This window comes from Callithrix jacchus, chromosome 2 (assembly GCF_049354715.1).
Source record: "Callithrix jacchus isolate 240 chromosome 2, calJac240_pri, whole genome shotgun sequence".
Lineage (NCBI taxonomy): Eukaryota > Metazoa > Chordata > Mammalia > Primates > Cebidae > Callithrix > Callithrix jacchus.
Genome location: NC_133503.1, coordinates 183,805,395 through 183,813,728, shown reverse-complemented (window position 1 = coordinate 183,813,728; position 8,334 = coordinate 183,805,395).

Here is an 8,334-nt window from a genome sequence, read left to right as displayed (position 1 = left end):
TTACATGGTTTCTTCTCATCATTGCAAATTTATCCACCTGTCGTCTTTGTAATTACCGACTTTCAAATTAGGTCTCTGAGTGGACATCCAACTGGTTGATTCCCAGCACCGGAAGCTGAGCAACCCACTGCACTGGCTAAAACAGTGGCATTAAGATTCATGGTGCTTTTCTGCCTGGGAATCTCTGGTCTGGCTTTCTTCTTGAGTCCCTTTTTCAATCAGCTGAATAGGCAACTCTGCCTTCCCGGAGCTCCAAACATCAACCAAAAGGGGACCCAGTTCCATTTACTCTGCACCAAAAACTGCCACACCAGGGTGCCTGCAAAACCACTGCACCAATCAAAAGAGTTGTGCGGGCGACCCGTGGGCTCCTCAGCTGGGAATTTCCTGGTCCGTGAGCAACAAAAATTCATCTGCAAGAGTGGCGTCCTCTTGTTCTCTGTGCTTTCACTGGGAGCTATAATCCTGAGCTGCTAGTAATCAGCCATCTTGAATGAAAACATTTTACTTTTAATAGAGAATCAATTATATCATTTCAAATATATATATATATAATATGTAACTTTGAAAGAAAATAATTTGTTGAACCTCATTATACTTTATACAAATTTTGAATAGAATACATTTTATTTTTGATTCTATAAGAATATTAGTGTGCAAATAAATCCTGAAGGTATATATTGACTCTTATTAAAAGATCATTTTTGTCACTGATTAAACAAACAAGCTTGAGGAGCCACATAGCTGCAATCTAGCCCAATATTAAAATGTAAATGTATAAAAATTACTTAATAATTACAAAAATATTAATATTGCTTCTTTATTTGAGATAAATATATTTTTTCAACTATGTCAGTAGCTCTATGTTTAAAATTATGTCCCAAAATAGGAAATTTATTTTGACCTATGATTTACAAAAAATGCAAGGAATCTATAGGTTTACATTTACTAAACCTATACACAAGGATACCTCATCTTTACGACACAAAGATAGCTTTCCACCTCCAAGGCATCCTGTTAGCTGTCTATTCCAGAGAGTTCTCTCTTGCACCAAGCAGTCGTTCAAACTCATTTTAGCATAACTTGCAATAAAGAAAGTTATGATAAGTTCTGCATATCAGAAAATATTGAGTCTAATTCAATTAATTATTTTAGGCATCAGAAAATTGTGTCTAATAAATGTAACCACATCTATTACTCAATAGTCTGATATTATCACTTGTTGCCCTAAAGGGTAAATTATTCAAGCCAAAAATCACATTCCTTTTTCTTCTAGAAAGAAAAAAGCATATGCAATCTTTATTTACATTCCTGATATGTTTGTTGTTTTATTTAAAAAAAAATATATATATATATATATATATATACCTATTATTTTTAGTGTCATGGACAATGAAAGCTAAAATCTGTTTCTAGTCTATAGCCAAAGAATAGAAAATAAACTAAATCTGAGAGAAAGCTTTTAAAGATACAGTGCTGTCTTTGAAGCAGATCAGTGCTCTTATTCAAAGGAAAAAAAGAGAAGCAAGTGAACCAGTAGCAGAGCATTTGACATCCCATTTTATTCTAAAAGCTCAACCCAAAAAGGGGCGGACTTTTCAGAGAAATAGGATAGCTGAGTAATGAAAAGACATAAAACCACAGAAAAATATAATTTTTATGGAAAGTTATTTTTCTACCTTGATGCATTATATTCAGAAGTTTTTACATGAGATACTTATTAACTTCTTTTATTTGTGGGAACAGGTTTTGGATTTGAAAGAAGAAAACAAATACGAAGTTTCTCTCATGTGAAATACATGTAAACAACTAGAAAAAAATTATGAATAACCGATATTGTTTCATATTAAAAATATTTGCTTTGCATAATTTAATCAAAAGATCACAAGATATATTACACTTTGTTGCTTTTAATTTAAAATTGTATTATATTTGCTGCCTGTGTATTCATTTCTGAAGTCAATGCTTGTGCAGAGAGTAAAGTAAATTATATGGCTTTTGTATAGTGCAATATAAACACATAAGCTTTGAAACTACATTTATGATCATTCCTTTTTCTGTCAATTTCTCAAGACAGTACCAAAGTTAATAAGCCTTTTTAAAAATCAGTAATTTTTATAATAAAAATGATAACTTATGACCAAGGTAATGGTCACTACAGAGAAAATGAAATAATATATGTAAAACACTTAGCACAATAACAGACACATAGTTGGTACCAAGTAACAATGGCCTATGTGGTGTGAAAGAACTGAGGAATCAATATTTCAACTTCTGTCTTTCAGAGGAACAACTGAGAGTAGCATCTGACCCTCAGATTTAAAAAAATTGAAATATCCTAGTTTGTATAACTACATCATCTATCAAACATATTTGTTTATCATGCTGTTATTAATTACTGACTAATGGCTAAAGACTTCTTGCCAAGATTTATCATCTCTTATCACAGTCGCTGAAACATCACCTAGGACTTTTGATAAAATGCTGAGAGGCTGGGAGCTGTGGCTCATGCCTGTAATCCAAGCACTTTGGGAGGGCGGATCACAAGCACAGCATATCCAGACCATCCTGGCCAACATGGTGAAACCAAGTCTCTACTAAAAATACAAAAATTAGCTGAGCATGGTGGCATGCCTGTAGTCCCAGCTACTCAGGAGGCTGAGGCAGAAGAATTGCTTGAACCCCAGAGGTGGAGGTTGCAGTGAGCTTAGACTGTGTCACTGCTCTCCAGACTGTCTACAGAGCGAGACTCCTTCCCCCACCCCACCCCCCAAAAAAAGCTAAGGCAACCAGATCAAATTATGCAATCTGGAGTTCCCAGTATCCACAATAGTTTTATAAAAGAAAGTATGTTCAAAATAAAGGTAATTTTGGAGAAAATAAAGAAAAAGGTGAAAAAAGTGCAATTGTGAGCAAATGAGAATTATTGTGTTTTAATAGGCAGTAGTTTTACAAAGGGTTTATGAGTCTGTTATTCTAAAACATTTTTTGATCCTACTGTGTGTCATGCTGTGTAATATATGCAATTTAGATAAGTAAAAAACTATGAAAGTATACCTGGGGTATCTTTTTTTTTTTTTTTTTTTTTTTTTGAGATTGAGTTTCACTCTTGTTGCCCAGGCTGGAGTGCAATGGCAGGATCTCGGCTCACCGTAACCTCCACCTCCTGGGTTCAAGCCATTCTCCTGCCTTAGCCTCCTGAGTAGCTGGATTACAGGCTTGTGCCACCACATCCAGCTAATTTTGTATTTTTAGTAGAGGCAGGGTTTCTCCATGTTGGTCAGACTGGTCTCAAACTCCTGACCTCAGGTGATCAGCCCACCTTGGTCTCCCAAAGTGCTGGGATCACAGGCATGAGCCACCTTGCCCAGCCTACCTGGGGTATCTTCTTATCTCTTCCTCAAGTCATCTCCCAGTGATTTCCCATTTTTGGAATATCTGACCCTGAAATCATTTAGTTTTGCCCTCACACATGCTTAAATTAAATATGAAATGAAGAAAATGAATGGAATTTTTAAATTTGTTATGCTCTTCTGTCATATAAATTCAGAAATCTTAAGAAGATGTTTGTCATCAGATTATATTTTCTCAACTCAAAGAACTGATTAATCAGGAAAGTAGCCTGCCATTACTGTTCACTCCTACTTAATCTCATGTTAAATTCGGAGTTCAATACACTAATTTTCACTACCACCCCTAAGATGGCTCTGTCATCACTGTATTTTATGCTTCCTAACAAACCAAAGTCCTTAAGATTGTATTTTGAGTTTCTCATGTACTTCCACTCAATTCTAAAGGCCAAAGTAAAGTTTTATAAGAACATGCTTCAATTTGTGAGCAAATGTCCACTTTGGCATCTGTAGCCACATGACAGTCAGAATAACGGAACACTTTTACTGTCCTATCAGTGACAGCTCTGCCTCTATTAACTAGACAGCAGTATTTCAGCTAAAGCTCTCCAGACTAACCCCCAATACTGTTTGAAACTATGACCTTTTTGATAATGGATGTGTCACTAACACAAACATTTTACCAACTTTTAAAAGAAATGTCTGTGTCACAGCTTGAGAACAGGAATTGTTTCCATGCAATATTTGAAATAGATTTATAATATTAAAATATGATGGATGAGAATGGTGAAAAATAATAAATTCCAATGTGACTGAGCTTTCAATAACCTAGAAATGCATGCTCATCAGAGAACTCCAACTTGAAAGTTTAAATCTCATAAATCAGAGGTTTAATACCTTGAACTTACAGAATCACATAATAAGCTTCTAAAGCTGTAGATTATTAGATTCTGCACCAAAATATTCAAGGAGAATAATCAAGAATCTGTATGTTTAGCATTTTTTCCACCATCGGTCTACTGAGTGAGATTAGAGGCAAGTAGTTAGAAGTTAGGTTTCTACAGTCAGAACAGCAGCATTTCAAACTCCAACTCCACCTGTTTCTAACTACCTAAGCTTGGTAAGTTCCTTAAATCATAACCATTAGTTTTCATAACTATAGATTATAGAAAACTAATTATATTTTTCACATAGGATTAAATAAATAATGCATGCAAAATGCATACAGTCTCAACCCTTAAAAACATTGCCTACTGTCATTGTTGTTCATTGCTAATAGAGTTAAAATTTTAAAAAGACGTCCTTGAAAACATGTTATCTGTACGTCATCAGGATACTTCCAAGCAGATCTTTTCTAAATATTCAATATTACTCAAAATATTGTAAGACATTTTTATGAAGGGGCCAGTGTATATTCCAGAGAAACTGATAGTGGAAATGTTACACATTCTATAAAATATATAACAAAGTATTTATTTATTAGTATATATTTTTAAAGAGACAGGGTAGTGCTCTATCATCCAGGCTAGAGTTGCAGTGGCATAATCATAGCTCGCTGCAGCCTCCACTTCCTGGACCCAAGCAATCCTCCTGCCTCAGCCTCCTGAGGAGCTGGGACTACAGGCATGCACCACTACACCTAGCTAATTTGTTATTTTAAATTTTCTGTAGAGGCTGAATCTCATTTTGTTGCCCAGGTTTATCTAAAACTCCTAGCCTCAAGTAATCCTCCTGCCTTGGCCTCCTAAAGTGCTAGGATTACAGGTATGAGCTACTGTACCCAGCCTAAATTTGCTTTTTGTAAAGAAATGCCTTGTTTGAAAAAAAGAAAAAAGTCAGACTTTAGTTTGGTTCCCTTACTTGCATCAAATAAGACTCCCAACTAATTATCTTAGACAAAGAGAAAAGAAAAACCTTCATTTCATCTCCATTTCTGGATTTTCTTGCCAGGCTAGGAGAGGACACATGAATTAGTTCATTTTCACACTGCTTTCAAGAACTGTTCAAGACTAGGTAATTTATAAAGAAAAATTGATTAACTGACTCACAGTTCAGAATGAGCTGAGAAGGTCTCTGAAAACTGACAATCATTGTGGAAGGTGAAGGAAAAGCCAGACACCTTCTTCATAAGGTGGCAGGAAGAAGGGCTGAGAGAAGAAGGAAGAGCTCCTTATAAAATTCTCAGATCTCGTGAGAACTCACTCACTATCTCGAGCACAGCACAGTGGAAACCTTCTGTGTGATTCGATCACCTCCACCTGGTCTTTCCCTTGACACATGGGGATTACGGGGATTACAAATAAAGATGAGATTTGAGTGGGGACCCAAAGTCTAACCATATCAACACATTGGTAATAAAATTACATATTGAACAACTGGCACACAGGCCAGGCGCAGTGGATCACACCTGTAATCCCAACGCTTTGGGAGGCCAAGTCTGGTGGATCATTTGAGGACAGGAGTTTGAGACCAGCCTGGCCAACATGGTAAAACCCTGTCTCTACTAAAAATAAAAAATTAGCTGGGCATGGTATAGGGCACCTGTAGTCCCAGATACTTAGGAGGCTGAGGCAGAAGAATCGCTTGAACCCAGCAGGCAGAGATTGTGGTGAGCAGAGATCATGCCTCTGCACTCCAGCCTGGGCAAAAGAGGAAGACTACACCTCAAATAAAACAAAACAAAACAAAAACAACTGGCACAGTGAATCCGAGGTTTGAGTGTTTTGATTCATATTAAGTGGACAGTCTGAGGAAGCAGATCAAATTTGAACAGAAGTCTAAGTAGGGAGACAGTGCATAATATTTTTTTTTCAAACAGAGAAGGGATTAGCCGCAGCAGAGCCCTTGTTTTGGGCAATTTCTACCTCCTAAACTACTCAATGACCAAATGAAATAGCCAGAGGCTTTCTGCTACCAAATTATATCTTGATTTGTAGACCATGGGCCAAGAAGTAGTGTTAAGGTAAAGCCTGGAGCATTCAAACTCCCAAATATTAAAGTCTTAAGAATAGAAATAGAATAGAGGTCATGTTTTCTTCTTAGTTAATGTTAAAAGTGAATTTCTATTGTTTACTCTCAGGTAGCAAAGATACTTCACAAATACACTATTGAGGTTTCTTTAAAATCAAGAATTGAACATATTAGGTACAAGATCATTTGATAATCCTGAGAAAATTTAGTCCATGAGGCTCTACATCTTAGCCACAAAGGAGTACTTAGAACACCTCCTGAGCTATGGCATTAAGTGACCAAGAAGAAAGATGACTTCTGAGTGTGTACTGGAAGTCTAGGCTGACGATTGGATTAGGCTTAGTTTAGGTTTTATGTTGGGTTAGGATCTGATAGATATTATCAGCTTGGTTCTGAAACTGCAATCCCTGAGAGGTCATTTCTGAGAACGCTTTGTGAACAACTGGTGAATAATGATCAGAATATCCTGGATGAAATTCTGGTGAAGGTGACCAAGCTGCCCATGTCTACAAAAACAGTCAAACTCCGTAAAATACTTGAAAAGATATATTTTGAGCAAAATATAAGTGGCCATGGCCTATGACACAGTCCCTGGAGATCCTGTGAACATATGCCCAAGGTGGTCAGAGTGCAGCTTGGTTTTATACCCTTTAGGGAGACCTGAGACATCACTTAAATACATTTAAGGTGTACTTTGGTTCAATTCAGAAAGGCAGAATAAGTTGAGATCGGAGATGAGCCAGGGTGGTTACCAGGTAATAAGTAAATTTAAAATTTTTCTAATTGGTAATTAGTTGGAAGAATGATCAGTAGAAAGGAATATCTGGGTTGTGGTAAGAGATTGTAGAGACCAAAGTTCTATCATGCTGATGAGGCCTCCTGGCAACAGGCTTTAGAGAAAATAAATTATACATGTTTCTTACCAGACCTCAGGTCTGTGATGTTATGGCTAGAGGGTGTAATGAGGCCTGTCCTACCTCCTCTTCCTTCATGGCCTGAACCAGTCTTTCAGGTTGAATATCAGAGCACCCTAGCCAAGAAGGAAAACCTTTCAGATGGCTGGCTGGCCTTAAACTTTTACTTTTGGTTTACACTTAATGAAGTTTGAAGTGCTCCAATAACACTGATAGGAGGAGGCAATACATGGTATATGAGGCAAAATTTTAGGATGAGAGCATCTCCAGAATATTACTGGGCTTCCAGATAGAAGGCACTACAAAGAGAGTCATATGCATCCTACCATGCCACCTGAGGTTTAACCTGGCCATCCCAGAAGAGACCATCAGTGACCTTCCCATGTTTCTGGCACATTGAAAGTCCAGGAATTGGAGTTCTTCTAGGTTTACCACCTTCCATGGTATTAGACTCTAGCCATGATCGTATGCTTGCTCTTCAAACTCTACTGGAAATATTATGATGCTAGCATTGCCAAAGTTAGACCTGAAATCAGGGTACACATATTTATGGAGGGTTTCTAAAAGGTGATGCTAAGGTAGTCACAAAAAAACTAGAATGGCATGAACCACCAAAAAGTAGATAATGAAGCACAGCTGCTTGATGTCTTAGGTAAAATCTTTGTTCTGTCACTGGCTTGTATAACTGAAGCAGGTGCAATGAGAAGCAAACCTCTTAAATACCAAACTGAGGGAGAAAGTGCCTTTTTATTTGGCTGGGAACTGCAGAGGGCTACAGGCTCATTCATCAAATTCCCCAAGAAGCAGTTTCTCTTGCCTTTTATAAGCTTACAATGCTAAAGGGAAAACTGAGATGAAATTATGTAATTGTCCGTTTGCTGGATGTCTGAACTTACAATCTTTTGGCTTCGCTGATTTGCTAATTCATTTGCAGGGTGAGTGGGGAGTAGCATGGAAGGGGGCTTACAGAGACAAGACAAAGGCAGCCAAGTATTAGTTGGCAAAGGTATTTCCAGGAGGAAGCCTGGGCTGTGTAGATATGGGGGTGTGACCCAGTGCCGGGCTCCAGCCGGTAGCGATAACATTCGTTTGCAACTCTT